Source organism: Grampus griseus (genome assembly GCF_964374135.1).
Source record: "Grampus griseus genome assembly, chromosome: 9".
Lineage (NCBI taxonomy): Eukaryota > Metazoa > Chordata > Mammalia > Artiodactyla > Delphinidae > Grampus > Grampus griseus.
In genome coordinates this window covers 58,770,573-58,790,649 of record NC_139003.1, presented here as the reverse complement: position 1 = coordinate 58,790,649, position 20,077 = coordinate 58,770,573, and the positions used below count along the sequence as shown (strand labels likewise).

The window sequence follows — 20,077 nt, the reverse complement described above, 5'->3', positions numbered from 1 at the left end:
GATAATTATCATTCTCATCTTGCAGATTGATCATCACACTTAAAAAGGAACATCATTTCATATTATGACTAATATCATATTCGGTTGCCAATGTTAATAGGTGAAAATATTCTGTCTGCATACAAAAATGACATGACTGACCCAATATTGGCAAGGTGTGTGTATACAGTTTTCTTAATTATTTGCTCCCTCTTTTATCCACAACCCACACAAAGGATTTCAAGTGGCTTATAAAAAGAACCAAATTACAAAACCAGGGAAGTTCTAATGAAAGGAAATAATAAAGCCATGGACAAGAACAGCGACCACATCCTATCCAACTGCTAGAAGTGGCTCAGAGCTTCCTGGTGGGTTAAGGAAATAAAACATGATTCACAGTGGCCGTAAGATAAAATGTACTCTGATTTGTTTTTTTCCAGGAGTGACAGGTCAGCTGCTTCTATCAGCCTTCTTACCTATCAAGCCGGTGCCGCCTGGGTTAGTGTATATAGTTTTGGCCATGACATAGTCAAAGCCGAAAGGCTGGAAAGTGGATCCGATTCTGCCCAAGATCAGAGCTTCCTGGCTCATGTGTGACTCACAAGCATGTTGTGAGCTACTGACCTCCTCAGCCTGGGATGAAGATGGGTTACCTCCTCCCTCTACCCCAGTGTGCCACACAAATATTGTAATTTTGATGTGAGAAATACCGGGCAGCACAGCTCTAAACAACTGAGCTAATAAACCATCGCTTTATTTGTGAATAGAGTGAAAGTCAAACTCATCACCCCAAAGATCGGCTAGGATACTGTTCCCTTAACTCTGTGTGTTGGCCATGCTTGACATCCCTTATGAAGCTCTTTTTCATTACTCTTTTTCATTCCCTCCCTTTCAAGTTCTCACATCATAACTGCCTTACTTGGAGGCAAGGGTCAGTTTACGGAATAAAGGTCAAGGTTCAACTTCAAAAGAACTCACAAATAATATCCGTCTATTTGCAAAACTCGTTCTCATTTCGTGAACACGGGGGAGTAGCTATTATTTCCAAGGATCCATGAAACCAACCCATGGCCACAATAGGAACACACAGGAAATCCAGCTTAGTCTGTGCCCCACAGATCTCCTGCCCTCAGGGTGATCCTCCCACTTTTCAGAAGCTGATCCAAAGGCAGAGGAAGGACAACAGCTGTGGGATGTTAGCCCCTGATGAGGGCTGGTGCTAATGAGAGTCTTGACATAGACAAAGGCTCCTGCCTCCAAAGCTGGCTGGCACCTCACTTCACACAGGTCCAAAGAGAGGGGCAAGATCGTGTGCCTGGTTAGGACAGTTCCTTCTGCTGGAGAGCTGCCTGAGGGAGATGTTCTGGTGAAACAATCTTCACAAGATGAAAACAAGACTAGTCTCATTCTTCTGCACTCTTCACACCACTGCAAATCAAGAGGCAGGAAAGATGTACTTTCCAACCCGAGCCACATGCATGGCACACCGTGAACAGGAGGGATTCCGTGTCACCCGTAGGCACACGTCTTCACGCTACGGGGTACAGAGCAAACCAAAGTAACACCTTCGTTCTAAAACTGCCTCTCCGCTCCTTTCTCAGCATCAGGATTTTCAAATGATGAGCGCAAAACGAGAAGCCTTAAAAACAGCCTGGATTACGTGTTCACGGAATTTGCCCTAGAGATGAGGGCTATCCTTTAGAACCTCTGAGGTCTCCTTATAGATGATTCATAACTAGTTTCAGTGGCCTTGAAACATTAGCTATATATATTTTTTCTAATTTTTCTTAATAGTAGTTTAGCCCCCTCTTAAGAGTATTGGTTCTCAAAGATCAGCTCCACCTGGCAGCTTATGGGACGGTCAAAGGACGGGACCAGCAACCTGGTTCTGACAAGGCCTCCAGGTGATTCTGATGCTCACTCGAATTTGCTTCAGGGTATTCTTTCCTGTTTTACTTACGGCTTCAGATCACTTTGCTTTGGTCACTGACAAGTTCAAACCTCCAAACCTGTGAGCTTTCCCTAGCTTCAAGATCCCGCCAGGTCCTAATTTTTTGACAACTGTGGGATTATCCAGTTTTGTTTGCCTGCTCTTTATACTGTGTCTGCCCCCATAAATCTAACTGTTGGCTGAGCTCCAGCTGTACCCAACACTTGGGTGAGATCACCTGTCCTGATGAGGCCTAAGGATGAACATCAGTGGGCCATTCTGAGAGCCAGAGAAAGGGTACGTTGGGTGGGGTGAATCAGGACAAGGGCCGTGAGTTGGGAAAGGACTTGGTGCATTCAGGAGGAACAGAACAGCAACCCGTGAAGATGGGTGATAGTGAGCAAGGGAGAGAGAGAGACGAAATAAGGATGGAGAGCAGAGCTCTGACCGGGCAATGCAGGCCTTCAAGGACATGGTAAGGAGCTTAGATTTGATTTCAAGGGCAACTTGAAGTCATGGGCTGGGGGCGAGGGGGGGTGGTAAGTAAGAGAGTGCTGTTATTTATTTGTATTTATACAAAGCACTCCAGCTGCACCTCTCCTTCTACCAGTTCCTGGTCGTTCTCCTTCCTCTCTTGTTCATGGTTCAGCATCCAAATTCGTTCACATTCCAGGACAGCAGAGAATGTGAGCGTGTCAGTATCACCCACCCTGTGTCCCCAACTCCCACACAGGGAGGCACGTAGAAGAGGCTCAATAAACACGTATTAAATAAATAAGGGACAAACTGAATCTGCACGTATCTTTGTCTTATATGCAATCTGCAATGAGGTTCTTACAGCCAAGGATGTGGTTAGAAAACATCCTCATTCCTACTAGAAAAAAAAAAAGTGGATATTTTTAGAGCTCGACTCCCCCCACCCCAAATGTCCCTAGAGTTTTCAGCTGTGCTCACTTTGCTGTTTTGTTACTGAACTCCTCTTCTCCTCCCCACGAACCTTTGTCCTGCCATTCTTTCCCTTTCACTTAGAATTGTTTTTATTCCAAGTCTCTTTGGTATTTCATCATTCCTTGCATCATCCCTTTTCTTTCTGTTCCAGTAACAGCCCCAGTCCACTGTCTGGAGAGCTATGCCCTACTCTTTAATTTTTTGCCCTTGCAGTGCCATAGACCTTCCCTCAACCCCTACTCCCTCTCTTGTAATGCAGTTTATGTCTTGTCTTAAAAGAAGTCTTTTGGTTTTTTAAAAGTCAAGGTCACATTTAACAAGGTACATTTTACTAGTGACTCTTGATAGTGCAGAATGCTAGTTTTCCAGTACTACTCCACTGGGAGTCCCCTGCAGCTCACTACGTTATTTAACCCTGGCAGACTCTTTATAAGACAGATAACAGGGAGAATCACATCCAGGAATCCTAGATTCCTGGGCTGCTTAAGAACCCTCAAGGGTTGTGGATGCCCTCCTGTATCTGGGTGTGGAAGAAAACCTTTCACCCCCTAAAAGAGGCCGGATCACTGGCCTAAATCCTACAGATCAGTTAGAAAATTGCTACAAACATCAGAGTTGAAGAGTTGTTTAACCAGTAATATTTAGCCATTTGGTGTATTACTTCCTTCTGTGGAAACACCATGAGTCAGTTATTTTTTTATTGCTTTCTGACACAAAAGGCTGCGTTATTTTCCCCAAAACTCCTTTCATTATCTCTCATCGATAGTGCCTACCAATGCTTTTAAAATATTAGATATTTAAGGTTATAATATAATATGGATAGATGCCAAATCTATTTGTAGATCACTATTTGGTTGCTAAATGCTTGCTTTTAGGCTGAAATGTGGAAAAATAACTTACTTGCTGAACTAGAGTTCTCAATGATATAGTCCAATAAACAAATACTTTTTTGTTTTATGAAACTATACACAAAAGTGTGTACATTCATATTAAAACTTCAGAAGAGTTATCAGAAACACACTCTCCCTGCGTGTGGTTGCTTTAACAAGGTTGGAGAATATTTCATTATTTTCTTCCTTAAAAATAAGATACTCAGGGTGGGATAGGGAGAGTGGGAGGGAGGGAGACACAAGAGGGAAGAGATATGGGGATATATGTATATGTATAACTGATTCACTTTGTTATAAAGCAGAAACTAACACACCATTGTAAAGCAATTATACTCCAATAAAGATGTTTAAAAAAATAAAAATAAAACAAGATACTCAGACTGTTTAACTGACTTGACCCAACACCATTCTGTATTTATTAAAATACAAATTATAGAAAGTAAAAAATATTCCATTACAAAAATCTCCAGATCACGTTTATTTGAATTTTTTTACTTGCATACTTTTCAAGACTGCTTTCATTCCTTTTTTTTACTCTTCATCTTAAGCATATCTTGTTTAAAAAAACTGAACTCCATTTGCCTATGCTTTTCTAATTTTCTACCTGATAATTCTGTTAAACCATATTTACTGAGTGTTGAATATAGAAAACATTTCCTAGGACAAAAAAGTTAAAGACACATTTTTGCTCAAGTAGACTACATTCTAATTAAGAATTCACAGAACAAGGACCAAACTGACACAGTCATGGTGAAAGCCAGAGAACAGGGACATGAACTTGGACTAGGGAAGACTAGGAAATCCATGCGAGGATATAGGGCTTGGGCTTTGAGCAACGGAATGATTAGAGTTGGGGAAAATTAAACAGAGGGAAAAGCAATTGAAGAGTTGGGAACAGCAAGACCACAGGCACGGGAAAAAGAACGTATGCCGACTTGAGTGAAGAGGCCAGACTAGCTGGAGCACAGGGCTCACGTGTGGGAGTTGAGGGGAGGTTAGGCAGGCAAACTGCAGAAGGTTTTGAGTGCCAGCTCACTCTCCTGGACGACAGAAGGCCTGCCATTTCTTCTCAAAATGCAGGGAGTCGTGCTGGGAATCATATGATGGCTTACGAAAGCACTCATTACATGACCTTAACTCATTATCAGATACTCACTTACGTAACCTCATGAGAACAATGTCCCTTAAAACACTAAGACGTGGGGCAAGAACATGTGCTTTTATCCAAATATTTTCCACTGTTCTTGCATTACCTGAGAAGAATGGGACAAGATAAAGCAAGTAGCTCAGAGATCAACAGCCCTGTCTCTGAGTGAGCTGCAGATTTCAAAGGAGATGCTCTGCAAGCAGATCTCAGTAAGGAAGCTGGGAAGCACAGCTGCTTGGAGAGCTTAAGTGATTTAGCTTAATTCCTCTGTAAACTGTATTTTAAATGACTATGAAACCACATTTCTGTGACTGGTATTGTTTAAGGGGATGGAAGCCCAGCTAAAAGGTTTTGGTTTTCTTTCATAAATATTCAGGCTTATTCTACTGAGACTTCCTCCCACCCCCCTTAGTAGTCTCTGAGAATTAGCCCCTTGCAAGTTACGGAAAGACTGGATTGCCCACTGTATGTCTTAAGGGCTCTGTGTTTGGCACATGCATCTTATTTTCTTGGAGATCTAGTGGACTGTGATCTTTCAGGTTGCTTCATAAGGTGGCTTTCTATAAATAAAAGAAAAAAGAATGAATTCATTTCACCCCGATTCCCAAAAAGATAAATGTTACCCTGCCCACCCCCCCAAATATAAGCATAAAGCTTAAAGGTCTGTTTCTTACATAGGAATAAGTAGAAGATAAATCCTTCACCATGATCAGAGACCCACTGTGAGCACATGTTGGAAAACCTCTGAAGAAAGTGTTTTTAAAACCATCAGAAACTTTTCAGTAAAATAGAAGAGGAGCTACATCTGTGTGAAAAAAAGAGAAAAGGCATAAGAATTGAGCTTCTCTGTATCAAGTGATCAAGACCTTTTACCTACCTCTCATTTAATTTTCATGGCTATCATATGCAGTTTTCCCACTTACAAGTGTGGAAACTACAGCTCAAGGAAGAAGATTAAGTAACAAGCAGATTAAGACATAGGAAGATTAAAACACAGCTTATAAGAGACAATATATTAATACTGAAGTGAGTGGTGGAGACTACAAAGTGATCGAGTTGAGAGAAAGGAGAGGTCCTTTTACACTGGGCTGGTCTGTGGAGAGGCTGAAGCAAAGGTGAGATTGGGCTTAACATTGGAGGATGGGCAAAATTTTAACCCGCTCACAATGCTGGCAGGATGATGAAATGTCATCAGTGAAAAGGAAAAGACTAGGACACAATGGAGCGTTAGCAGGAGTGCAGTCCCAAGATCTGCCCTTAAGAAAGACAGAGCCCCCAGAGAATGACTCAAGCAATGAAGTGGGAGATAAATCCTTCATATGATCAGGAACCCCATGAGACAGCGAGGCACAAGTCAGACCAGAAGCAGGGCCAATACTAGAATGAATCTCTGAATCTATAGTTGCTAAGCCTGGGAGAAAAAAGAAAGTGGCCTCTTTAAGAAAAAGGGCCCAGAGAGTATGGGCCCACAGCTGAGTAGGTCTACAACTCAAATTACAGAACCCTTCAGCACTCAGATTTTTAGTCCTGGGAGCTATCCAAGGTACTGACTGATTCCATACTAATTTCTGACCCAGTGGACCAAGTTCTGTCCTACTGTCTCTGCACATGTAACACATGAACCTCTTTACTTCAACCACTCTCCAGCTAACTGCTATTTGCAACTTCAGTTACTTTCCAAGCCAACTTACACCCTGTCTGTTGCCTGCCATGGTTTATGACTCTAGGCCATCATCTTTACACTCCTATTGTCAATCCACTAGGTAAAGAAAATAGTGGAGCCATTATAAGCAAAAATAGCATTTTAAACAAAGGTCAGAAACAATAAATTGACCTATTTAAATAGTTTAAAACTATTGACTTTTATAGGGAAACTGTAAAAATGAACCTTGAAATGCAGGTTGAAAGTAGTTTATGAAAAGTGCTGATTTCAATGATAAGAAATTTTGCCTTGTCCAACGCAACAGGCAATTTCAAAGTTCTGAAAGTTATTGAATAGGACATTGATGTGACAAAGAAGTGTTGGGGAAATCAGTGTGGAAGTATCATGCCAATGGATTAAAAAGGAAAGATTCAAGAGGTAGGCAGATATCTCCTTCTTTGGGCTGAAATACTTTTTAGAATATGTGTATACACACACACACACACACACACACACACACACACATATACTGTATATATATATATTCCTAAAAAAGTCTTTTCAGGGATTTAGGATTTTAAGAAAATGATTTTCCAAAGATTAAAGATCACATTGAACGCTTCTATGTACAAAAAGTACATTCCTGAATCTAAATCTAGTTAGATTTAATCAACTTTTAAATCCAAAAAGAATGTTCTGTTGTATCTGGCGCCTGTCACTGACTGATAATGCATCTTTGCATCTTCCAGTCTCCTGCCATTTTTCTTATAATCTAACCAATTTCTCAATGCTGGATATCTGTCACTACTGTTTGCAAAATTCTCCCCAGACAAAGCACATCGCTTATGGCTCATTGTTGTATATTCTTGAAACATTACTTCCTCCTCTTTCCAGCAGTCCATTGGGCAGTTGCCATTAAACCCAGGTGGCTCCATCCTCCATAGATGGCCAGGGAAAGAGGACCTGGGGATCAGGAACCTAAGGTCTGGCTACAGTCCAGGTCCTTGTTAACAGGACTTTGGAAGTGATATAGTGTGGATTCGGACGTTTATGACACTGTACCATAAGGTAGTTGCCAGATGTGGGGCAGCCTAAGTCCTATACATGCTTTAAAATAAAGGGCTAACCAAACCCAGTTATCAGCCAAATAGTATCTATGTCTCCAGTATAGCAAGGCAAAACTGGACTCAAAATCTTTCACACTAGCCACAAAATGTTGCCAATCTGTCAACACATCCTCAGGACCTCGCTGCTGCCACTCTCCAGCTGCCTTTGTCCCTAGGCAATTTGGGCGTTGCTTTCTGCCCTAAGCCAAATTCTCCCACAGGAACTGCCACTACTGCCTTGCATTCTGACATTCAACTAACTGCCCCTTGCCAAGAATGCATATTCCCATTCACAGTCAAACGAAGAAGGATTCAAATTCTGCCTCTACTATTACTGGTTGTGCTCTTGGACAAGCTGGGCAACCCCACTAAGCCTCAGGTTCTTATCTATCAAAGAGGAGTGATCAGACTTACCGAGTTGTTGCAAAGATAAAAATCAAATAAGGGATACGAAGCACTTAGCGAGGTCTGGAAAAGGGACGCACACAATAAACTGTGAATTGTGGTGGGAATAAAATGCTATTTCTTGTTCTGACAGGACATTCACATGAAGGCCAGTTTTCCATGGGCTGCAACACTTTAAACTTTTAAGTCTCTCCTCTAGTCTGCCTCCTTGTTTGTGGTTCCACCGTTTATCATAGCTATCTTTTCTTCGTCTTTACTTCATCTGGGTTCCAGCCCTTGGCATGGATTACTCCTCAGCTAGAACCAGGTATGACTAGCCTTGCCACTCTCTGCTGGGGGTAGATAAGAATGCTTCAGAAAATACAAGGTGCCTCTCTCTTCAAAATGAACATTTTTCCATACAGGTTTAAAGCATCAAGGTAAAACAGGGCAAAGCACTTTGGAAAGACAGTTTGAACAAAGCTCAAAAAATGTGAAAATGAGACAAGGTAGATGTGTTCTTCTTTCCCCCCTTCAGTAGCCTTACTACCAAAACACTATTAACTAAATTGTCCCACACTTCAAGTTTCTTCTCAGTGGGGGTAAAGGTAGCAAAGAATACTTGCTACCAAGATATGGCTGTGGAATATTTTAATTTTGTGCAGTACAAGTGGGACTGCGCCACTGGGATATCTCATGTCCGTTAACAATTTCAGAATGCTCCTGACATAAATGAAGGTCCCTGAGTCAGCCTGGAAATAGTCAGTGCTTTTTTATAAACAAAAACACTGAACCAATTAGAAAGATAGCTTTCATACTGTTCTCCATGAAGGAACAGTGCGGTAAAATTTTCACATGTGAATTCAACCAAACTGAAATAAGATGGCCCATTGTTTGAATAAACTGAGGGCATGCAGCTGGGTTTTTCCTTGGCAGTGATTCTAATAGCCTAAATAAAGAACATGTTGAACTACCTACTTTGGGGAGAAAGCCCCTGGAATATTTCCTCAGGAAGAGGAGACAAGTGGATTTAAAACATATCATGTTTTTAGAAGACTAAGTTTCCCCTGCATGGAGGCACAGTATAAATATTACTTTAAAAATGCCATGTTTCTTAAAATGCGATGGTTTCCCCAATATATAATATGAATGTAAACAAGATGCCCGTCAAGCATGGCTATAACATACTGCTTAACACACCAAACTTATAATATGCACCTATTAGGCTTGGTTCTCTTAATGAGAGGAACTAAGGACACTGCATAAATTCTTCAACACATGTTTCATTTCTCCAGCTGCCTTGTGCTGTAGAACATCATGTTAACAAGAAGTGATGCTAACAAGAAGCTAAAACCAGTGTAGCAAATGGGGCATTTAAAATATATATAAACATACTGGCCTTCACAAAGAAAGGAGCTATTTGGGGGGAACTAAATGGATCCCTAGACAGACATATTTTAGTTTAATATTCCATGTATTTTTCTACATGCTAACCATGTCAGTTCTTCTCAATGGCAGAAAAATATTCTGTGAGAGAACAAGAAGCCAGCATGCAATTATCCCCTGGACTCATACTCTAAACACAATCATTTGGGGGGAAGGGTAGAAGGCAGCCACCTGAATTTCACCAACTTTCTTTGGTCACTTTAGGGCCATTTTTAAATACCAATATTTGCAGACAGCAGCTAAAGAAACCAGAGATTGCACTGCTTATTCTAAACAAACCACCTGGCAGCTTGCGTGGATTCAGAGAAGCTGGCCATTTTATGCACTGGTCCACCGGAGCTGGAGAATCAGTCTAGAATCTCACTGCTTACTCTCCTAAATGCTCACCAGAGAAATCAGTTCTCATTGTTCACTGAGGCCAAATCTATATAGCAGTAATTTCTAGTATAAATGCAGAACGAAGAAATGACTGGTCTTTTAGCCCAAATCACCCAGGTGTTTAACCAACCCTGAAGCAAATGGTGGCCCTCATCTAACCATGCAAGGCTTCATTCGTTCACTTGTGTCCTCCAGGTTCCACAGCCTCCATCAATAAGCACTATCAGTAAGCAACTCTGTTGCAGAGAATGGAATATCTTCAAAATGGTATCGTTTGTCAATTAAAGCCAGCTTCATACTGAAAGGAGGATATGGGGTCCATATAGAGGCAATGTAATGAAAACAGTTCGAGAGCAACTGCTTGATGAGGGGTGGCGGCTGCCCGGAAAAAAAGTATAAACTATTCGTAAAATGAAATGACTTGTTGAACTTACGGGCTATTAGAAGTGATGTTGAGTATATATCCTACTTCAGCCTGAAGACTACTGAAGACTATACAGTAGAGCTCTCATTTGTTTGTTATTATTCTTTTGTACGGTAAATGAAACAGCAAACAGATGCGACAGTACATTCTATTAAACATTCAGAGAACTCTGTCCCTTTGACTACAGCCTGTATAATACCTCAGGCTCCAGGAAACTAGTCTGATTTTGGCCCAGCGCTCCACTGGCAGTCAAAGTTGGTCTGAACAGGTTCCAAAAGAACTCTGCTCCAACCCGACTGGGCATTGGTCAATTACTGCAGAGCACCATTTAAGTTGAAAGGGATAGTTATCTAGGCCTAAAATCAGCTGGAAACGGAGCTGCTGCCATGTCAGCAGTCTGCCTTTCCCGGAGGCTCCAGCACACTTAGGCTGGCTCTTTTGTCACCAGTCATCTGCATCCAACCTGACGTGGTTGCTTAAAAAGAGAGGATGCCAAGTTTGTTTGTCACACTTCATTTCTTTTTCTCCCTCCTCTACATCCAAGAAACAACCAAAGAGGAAATTAAAGACTCTTTTAATATTTAATATTTTTATACCAATTGAAAATGGGGAAAATAATACACTCAGTTTCTCTGGAGGGACCCAGAGTGAAGTATAAACTGATATTCTTTTAACAATGTACAGCTCATTCCCTATATGTTTACATTGAAATTCCCATGGAAGATACACGGTATGAATAAAACTTTTCATTCCATTTTTACTAGGATTTCTTTTAGAAATGGAGGATGGATGGCAAAGATTAAATACCATAGAACCTGCTTTCCAAATAAACCAAGACTTTAAGAAAAGCCCAAGTCTGTTTTGGGATTAAAACCCTTGTATTTTTCCTGCTCTGATATCATTCAAAATGAGTTTTATTGGTGAGTGGATAGCTTCCACGAGGCAACCATTTTCCACACAGATTTCCAATTCCAAATCTCCTTAGCAATGACCTCAGCTTGACTCCAAATTTAACTGTACACATCTAACCTCAAGTGCAGCTTCTCCAGCAAACCCCAGGTTGTCCTTATTTTGCTTTCTAAAGCAATGTGTGTATTGTAACTGGTCCATGATGATGGTGATTATTATATTAATAAAGCTACTGTTCCCTGGAGATGTGGCTTTGTGGTTTACAAAGAGCCTTCTACCCTAGCCAAAAAGGAGGCAAAATTCTTGTATGGGTTGTTTTGCAATGGTTTGTGGCACAGAACAGCAGAATGTCATAAGAAGGAAACAAGAATTAAAAGGGAAGGGAAATTTGAAGAAAAACACAAACTCGGATTCCTTTCCAGTGGGTATGCTGAACACAGGCTATGGAGTACTACTAGAAATAAAGTAGGCTAACCCTCCCAATCCATGTAGCCTCAGGCACGCTCTATAGATGAATTTCCCAAGCTCGTGTCCAGAGAAGCCAATGGAAACGCATATGTACATTCTTTCTAGATCTTTGTCAGAGCAAAATCATGTGCTCTGTGGAACAGATATATTCTGTGTACATAATACAGATGAGCCCTTACCATGAAAAAAGTATATCGTTTACCTGCTATTTCTGCAAGCTGTTCTAAAATCAAGAACTTTCGGGAATAAGAAAGTGAGTGAGATACAGAGGTGGAGCAGAGGTCAGATAATAATGAGGAGTTAGAAATATCTGGGGGATATTCATAGAAAAAATAGAATATTCAAAACTTGCTCTAAGGAAAAATAAAAAAAAAAACGAGTGATGTAGTTTTTCTTCCCTCTGCCCTGAATATTCTAACACACTGAAGACCTCAGATGAAAGCGGTAGTTTCTAACACACTCCGCATGTCAGGTTATCCTTACCTGTGATTTTCCTTTGTGTGTGTGTAATTTATATTCCATACTTATTAATAGTGGACATCACAATATATTACATTGGATTTTAAACAATAACCTGTGTGTTTCTTATGATATACTTTTACAAAAACAAATAGAAAAAAAGCAGGCCAAAATAAGCTTTTGTTCTAGTCTCACAGAAGTGAACTATCAATGGAGAAGAAATGCCTTAAGTACAATAGCAATGGAAACAGATACCATGAGCACATCCCAGATAATATTGTCATCTAACTTACAGCAAGTAATTCCATTTGTTCTTCTTTTGCTAGGTTATTTTAAATTTTAAGTGATTTTTGTTTAAATTGTTAAATGTCAGTTTTTAAAGATGATTAATATTTAATGACAGGATAAAATAGAAAATGGAGTTACAAGCTTTTCTCATTGACATTTAATGTAAATTGTACACTAGCCACATAGCATACTATCAAGTGATTTTATGGTAGAGATCAATTTTTTGGGGGAAAAAAAATAAAGTCATACTTTTTTTTCTTACCTTTGACTCCCTTCACCCATTTATCTCAAACCCCTGTCCCCCACCTTTGGCAACCATCAGTCTGTTCTCTGTATCTATGAGCTTGGGTTTTTTGCCTTTTTTTTTTAATAGATTCCACATATAAGAGAGGTCATATGGTATTTGCCTTTCTCTGTCTGACTTATTTCATTTAGCGTAATGCCCTCAAGGTCCATCCATGTTGTGAGTGGCAAGATTTCATTCTTTGTTTATGGCTGAATAATATTCCATTATTCTCATATATATATATATATATAAAATTGTGATTATATATCACAATTTCTTTATCAATTCATCTATCAGTGAACACATAGGTTATTTCCATATCTTGACTATTGTAAATAATGCAGCAATGAACATGGGGGTGGGGGCATATATCTTTTCAAGTTAGTGTTTTTGTTTTTTGGATAAATACCCAGCACTGGAATTGCTGGATCATATAGTAGTTCTATTTTTAATTTTTCAAGGAACCTCCATAATGTTCTCCATAGTGGCTGCACCAATTTACGTTCCCACCAACAGTGCACAAGAGTTCCCTTTTCTTCACATCCTTGCCAACATTTGTTATTTCTTGTCTTTTTGATAATAGCCATCCTAACAAGTGTGAGGTGATATCTCATTGTGGTTTTGATTTGCCTTTCCCTGATGATTAGTGATGTTGAGCATCTTTTCATGACATGTTGACCATCTGTATGTCTCCTTTGGAAAAATGTCTATTCAGATCTGCCCATTTTTTAAAGTCAGATTGCTTTTCTGCTATTGTATTGTATGAGTTCTTTATATATTTTGGATATTAGCCCCTTATCAGATATATGATTTGCAAATATTTTATCCTATTCAGCAGGTTGCCTTTTCACTTTGTTGATGATTTCCTTTACTGTGCAGAAGACTTTTAGCATGATGCAGTCCCATTTGTTTAGTTTTGCTTTTGTTGCTTTTGCTTTTAGTATTAGATTCAAAAAATCATCACCAACGCCTATGTCAAGGAGCTTTACTGCCTGTGTGCCTATGTTTTCTTCTAATTGACCATATATTTGTGAGTTTATTTCTGAGCTCTCTATTCTGTTCCATTGATCTATGTACCTGTTTTTTATGCCAATGCCATAATGGTTTGATTACTATAGATTTGTAATATAGTTTGAAATCAGGGAGTGTGATGCTTTCAGCTTTGTTCTTCTTTCTCAGTATTGCTTTGGCAATTCAGAGCCTTTTGTGGTTTAATACAAACTTTAAGATTATTTGTTCTAATTCTGTGAAAAATGCCACTGGAATTTTGATTAAAATGTTGCACTGAATCTATAGATTGCTTTGGGTAGTATGGACATTATAACAATACTGATTCTTCCAATCCATGTGTACAGAATATCTTTCTATTTATTTGCGTCTTCAATTTCTTTCATTAGTGTCTATTTTTTTTTAATTGGGTTATAGTTGTTTTACAGTGTTGTGTTCTTTCTACTGTACAGCGAAGTGAATCAGAGTTCCCTGTGCTATACAGCAGCTTCTCATTATTTATCAATTTTATACATATTAGTGTATATATGTTAGTCCCAATTTCCCAATTATTCCCCTCGCCCACTTTTCCCACCTTGGTGTCCATACATTTGTTCTCTACGTCTCTGTCTCTATTTCTGCCTTGCAAACCGGTTCATCTGTACCATTTTTCTAGATTCTACAAGTATGTGTTAATATATGATATTTGTTTTTCTCTGACTTACTTCACCCTGTATGACAGACTCTAGGTCCATCCACGTCTCTGCAAATGACACAATTTTGTTCCTTTTATGACTGAGTAATATTCCATTGTATATATGTACCACATCTTCTTTATCCGTTCATCTGTCAATGGACATTTAGGTTGCTTCCATGACCTGGCTATTGTAAATAGTGCTGCAATGAACATTGGGGTGCGTGTATGTTTGTGAATTGTGGTTTTCTCTGGGTATATGCCCAGTAGTGGGATTGCTGGGTCATATGGTAATTCTACTTTTAGTTTTTTAAGGAACCTCCATACTGTTCGCCATAGTGGCTGTATCAATTTACATCCCCACCAACAGTGCAAGAGGTTTCCCTTTTCTCCACACCCTCTCCAGCATTTGTTGTTGTTTGTAGATTTTCTGATGATGCCCATTCTAACTGGTGTGAGGTGATACCTCATTGTAGTTTTGATTTGCATTTCTCTAATAATTAGTGATGTTGAGCATCTTTTCATATGCTTCTTGGCCATCTGTATGTCTTCTTTGGAGAAATGTCTATTTAGGTCTTCCGCCCATTTTTTGATTGGGTTGTTTTTTTAATATTGAGCTCCATGAGCTGTTTGTATATATTGGAGATTAATCCTTTGTCCATTGATTTGTTTGCAAATATTTTCTCCCATTCTGAGGGTTGTCTTTTTGTCTTGTTTATGCTTTCCTTTGCTGTGCAAAATCTTTTAAGTTTCATTAGGTCCCATTTGTTTACTTTTGTTTGTATTTCCATTACTCTAGGAGGTGGGTCAAAAAGGATCTTGCTGTGATTTATGTCCAAGAGTGTTCTTCCTATGTTTTCCTCTAAGAGTCTTATAGTGTCCGGTCTTACATTTAGGTCTTTAATCCATTTGGACTTTATTCTTTGTATGGTTTTAGAGCGTGTTCTACTTTTTTTTTTTCTTTTTGCGGTACGCGGACCTCTCACTGCTGTGGCCTCTCCCGCTGCGGAGCACGGGCTCCGGACGCGCAGGCCCAGCGGCCATGGCCCACGGGCCCAGCCGCTCCGCGGCATGTGGGATCCTACTGAACCGGGGCACAAACCCACGTCCCCCGCATCGGCAGGCGGACTCTCAACCACTGCACCATGAGGGAAGCCCGAGAGTGTTCTAATGTCATTCTTTTACATGTAGCTGTCCAGTTTTCCCAGCACCACTTATTGAAGAGACTGTCTTTTCTCCCGTGTATATCCTTGCCACTTTTGTCATAGATTAGTTGACCATAGGTGCGTGGATTTATCTCTGGGCTTTCTATCGTGTTCCATTGATCTATATTTCTGTTTTTGTGCCAGTACCATATTGTCTTGATTACTGTAGCTTTGTAGTATAGTCTGAAGTCAGGGAGTCTGATTCCTTCAGCACCATTTTTTTTTTTCCCTCAAGATTGCTTTGGCTATTTGGGGTTTTCTGTGTCTCCATACAAATTTTAAGATTTTTTATTCTAGTTCTATGGAAAATGCCATTGGTAATTTGATAGGGATTGCACTCAATCTGTAGACTGCTTTGGGTAGTAGAGTCATTTTCACAATATTTATTCTTCCAATTCAAGAACATAGTATATCTTTCCATCTGTTTATGTCTTCTTTGATTTCTTTCATCAGTGTCTTAGAGTTTTCTGAGTACAGGTCTTTTACCTCCTTAGGCAGGTTTATTCCTAGGTATTTTATTCTTTTTGTTGCAATGGTGAATGGGATTATTTCCTTAATTTCTCTTTCTGATCTTTTGCTGCTAGTGTATAGGAATGCAAGAGATTTCTGTGCATTAATTTTGTATCCTGCAACTTTTCCAAATTCACTGATTAGCTCTAGTAGTTTTCTGGTGGCATTTTTAGGATTTTCTATGTATAGTATTATGTCTTCTACAAACAGTGACAATTTTACTTCTTTTTTTCCAATTTGTATTCCTTTTATTTCTTTTTCTTCTCTGATTGCTGTGGCTAGGACCTCCAAAACTATGTTGAATAAGAGTGGCAAGAGTGGACATCTTTGTCTTGTTCCTGATCTTAGAGGAAATGCTTTCAGGTTTTCACCATTAAGAATGATGTCTGCTGTGGGTCTGTCATACATGGCCTTTATTATGTTGAGGAAAGTTCCCTCTATGCCCACTTTCTGGAGAGGTTTTATCATAAATGGGTGTTGAATTTTGTCAAAAGCTTTTTTTGCTTCTATTGAGATGATCAGATGGTTTTTATTCTTCAATTTGTTAATATGGTATATCACACTGATTGATTTGTGTATATTGAAGAATCCTTGCATCACTGGGATAAATCCCACTTGATCATGGTGTATGATCCTTTTAATGTGTTGTTGGATTCTGTTTGCTAGTATTTTGTTGAGGATTTTTGCAGCTATATTCATCAGTGATATTGGTCTGTGATTTTTTTTTGTAGTACCTTTGTCTGGTTTTAGTATCAGGGTGATGGTGGCCTCACAGAATGAGTTTCGGAGTGTTCCTTCCTCTGCAATTTTTTGGAAGAGTTTGAGGAGGATGGGTGTTAGCTCTTCTCTAAATGTTTGATAGAATTCACCTGTGAAGCCACCTGGTCCTGGACTTTTGTTTGTTGGAAGATTTTCAATCACAGTTTCAACTTCATTACTTGCGATTGGTCTGTTCATATTTTCCATTTCTTCCTTGTTCAGTCTTGGAAGGTTATACCTTTCTAAGAATTTGTCCATTTCTTCCAGGTTATCCATTCTATTGGCATAGAGTTGCTTGTAGCAGTCTCGTATGATGTTTTGTATTTCTGCGGTGTCTGTTGTAACTTCTCCTTTTTCATTTCTAATTTCATTGATTTGGGTCCTCTCCCTCTTTTTCTTGATGAGTCTGGCTAAAGGCTTATCTATTTTATCTTCTCAAAGAACCAGCTTTTAGTTTTATTGATCTTTCCTATTGTTTTCTTTGTTTCTACTTTTTTTATTTCTGCTCTGATCTTTATGATTTCTTTCCTCCTTCTAACTTTGGGTTTTCTTTGTTCTTCTTTCTCTAGTTCCTTTAGATGTAAGGTTATATTGTTTATTTGAGATTTTTCTTGTTTCTTGAGGTAGGATTGTATTGCTATAAACTTCCCTCTTAGAACTGCTTTTGCTGCATCCCATAGGTTTGGGGTCGTAATGTTTTCATTGCCATTTATCTCTAGGTATTTTTTGATTTCCTATTTGATTTCTTCAGTGATCTCTTGGTTATTTAGTAGCATATTGTTTAGCCTCCGTGCGGTTGTGTTTTTCTACAATTTTTTTTCCTGTAATTGATTTCTAATCTCATAGCGTTGTGGTTGGAAAAGATGCTTGATACAATTTCAATTTTCTTAAATTTACTGAGGCTTGATTGGTGACCTAAGATGTGATCTATCCTGGAGAATGTTCCATGCACACTTGAGAAGAAAATGCAATCTGCTGTTTTTGGATGGAATGTCCTATAAATATCGATTAAATCTATCTGGTCTATTGTGTCATTTAAAGCTTGTGTTTCCTTATTAATTTTTTTGTCTGGATGATCTGTCCATTGGCATAAGTGAGGTGTTGAAGTCCCCCACTATTATTGTGTTACTGTCGATTTCCCTTTTTATAGCTGTTAGCATTTGCCTTATGTATTGTGGTGCTCCTATGTTGGGTGCATATATGTTTATAATTGTTATATCTTCTTTTTGGATTCATTAATGTCTTATAGTGTTCAATATACAGGTCTTTCATGTCCTTGAATAAATTTATTCCTAGGTATTTTATACTTTTTGATGCAATTGTAAATGGGATTATTTTCTTAACTCTTCTTTCTGATAGTTTGTTATTAGTGTATAGAAATGTAACAGGTTTTTGTGTATTGACTTTGTATCCTGCATCTTTACTGAATTAATTTATTAGCTCTAACTAATGGAGTCTTTTTTTAATGGAATCTTTAGGGTTTTCTACATATATCGTGTCATCTAAAACATAGTGACAGTTTTACTCCTTCCTTTCCAATTGGATGCCTTTTATTTCTTTTTCTTGCCTAACTGCTCTGGCTAGGAGTTCCAATATTACACTGAATAAAAATGGCAAGAGTGGACATCCTTGTCTTGCTTCTGATCTTACAGGAAAATCTTTCAGCTATTCACCATTGAGTATGATGTTGACTTGTCATATAATGTAGATTTGTCATATATGACTTTTATTATGTTGAGGTACATTGCCTCTATATCCACTTTGTTGAGAGCATTTATCACAAATGGATATTGAATTTTGTCAAGTGCTTTTTCTGCATCTACTGAGATGATCATATGATTTTTAATCCTTCATTTTGTTAATGTGGTGTATCACTTTGACTGATTTGTGGATGTTAAACCATCATTACTTTACCTGTGATTTTTCAATTGGTTTGTTGTTTCATCTCACAATGTGCCTAAGAGAACAGTTCTGCTCTCTCCACCAACTGCTGTTCCCATCTTCGTTTTTCAAGTATTGTTTGAGAGCCTCAATTTTACAAATTAAAAACATCCTGAATGATTTCTGGCTTGGTGGGACCAACAGATCAGACCCAGCAGTCTGGAGTGGAATAAGCCTAGGATTCAATCTCAAGGGTGCCTGGTGTGTGGAGAGGCTTACATCAGACATTCACATCATTTTAGCTGAAGAATAGCCAACAGAAGATTCTGATTTAATAGCCCAAGGAGGGATTCAGGCATCAGGTTTTCATTTTTAAAGCTCCCTTGGTTATTCTAATGAACCAGCAGGGTTGGGATCCCTTTTTCAGAGAATGGTTGCTATGACTGGGGACTCTGTGCCTCCAGATATAACATGGCCCCTTCTCCATCACTTTGACACTTTAGAAGTCTAAAGGAATTCATTCATTTATTTAATGAATGCTAATTGAGTATCTATAATTTGTAAGGCACTGTCCTAAGTGATACAAATAAGCAATGAACAAAACAAAGTCCCAGACTTGTGTAGAGTTTACATTCTTGGAAGGTAAAATATTTTAAAAGTGCTTGGAGAATCACAAATTTTAAAAGCCTCCCTTTACTTGGGGACAAAAAAAAAAAATGCATATTTGTAGCCAGATTGTTCTCAATAAGAAATAATTTTTTAAAAGAGATTCCCATTCCCAGGATGAAATCTTAGGCCCTAATCACCAGGATAAGAGAAACAGTCCTTATTGTTCAAGGCATTGAATTTAATCAATCTCCTTTTCAATTCCATGAAAGTTTCTTCTCTTTTACGTGCCTCAATATGAAAGTAGTCATTTTAAAAAGAAGATACATTCACGAATTAGAAGTAAATAAATAATTCACTCTGTGTAATCTCAGACTGAGGCAAATCAGGGATTCTTTCCTTTGCAAAGGCAGATTTTTTTTGGGTTTTTCTTTCAGATATAAAACAAAACAACAACAAAGCACAATGTAGATCCTTCCACTGCCTACTGTTTTACCCACACCCTGAATTTTTGTAGCTGTCTTGGTCCACAGATCTGTGAGCAAGTGCCTGCTAGGGTATAGTATAGAACCACTCATCCTTCATACCCAATCACCTCAAGATGTTATATGTAAATAGCTCATGATCATGAAGCACAGCAAAGATAGAGAAATGGGTTTAGGAAAATTCAAGAATTTTAGTCATGTTATCTACACCAGGGACAGATCAGAAATACCACGGAGTCTTGGAACAAGAATCCAAATTAAACAGT

The 20,077-nt window shown here is 38.9% G+C and overlaps 1 protein-coding gene across 2 annotated transcripts in view; it reads right to left on the bottom strand.

Annotated features, from left to right (window-relative positions):
* The window catches only part of DYNC1I1 (dynein cytoplasmic 1 intermediate chain 1), a 337,047-nt gene that overhangs the window by 193,274 nt on the left and 123,696 nt on the right, over nt 1-20,077 (bottom strand). The window lies entirely within an intron of this gene.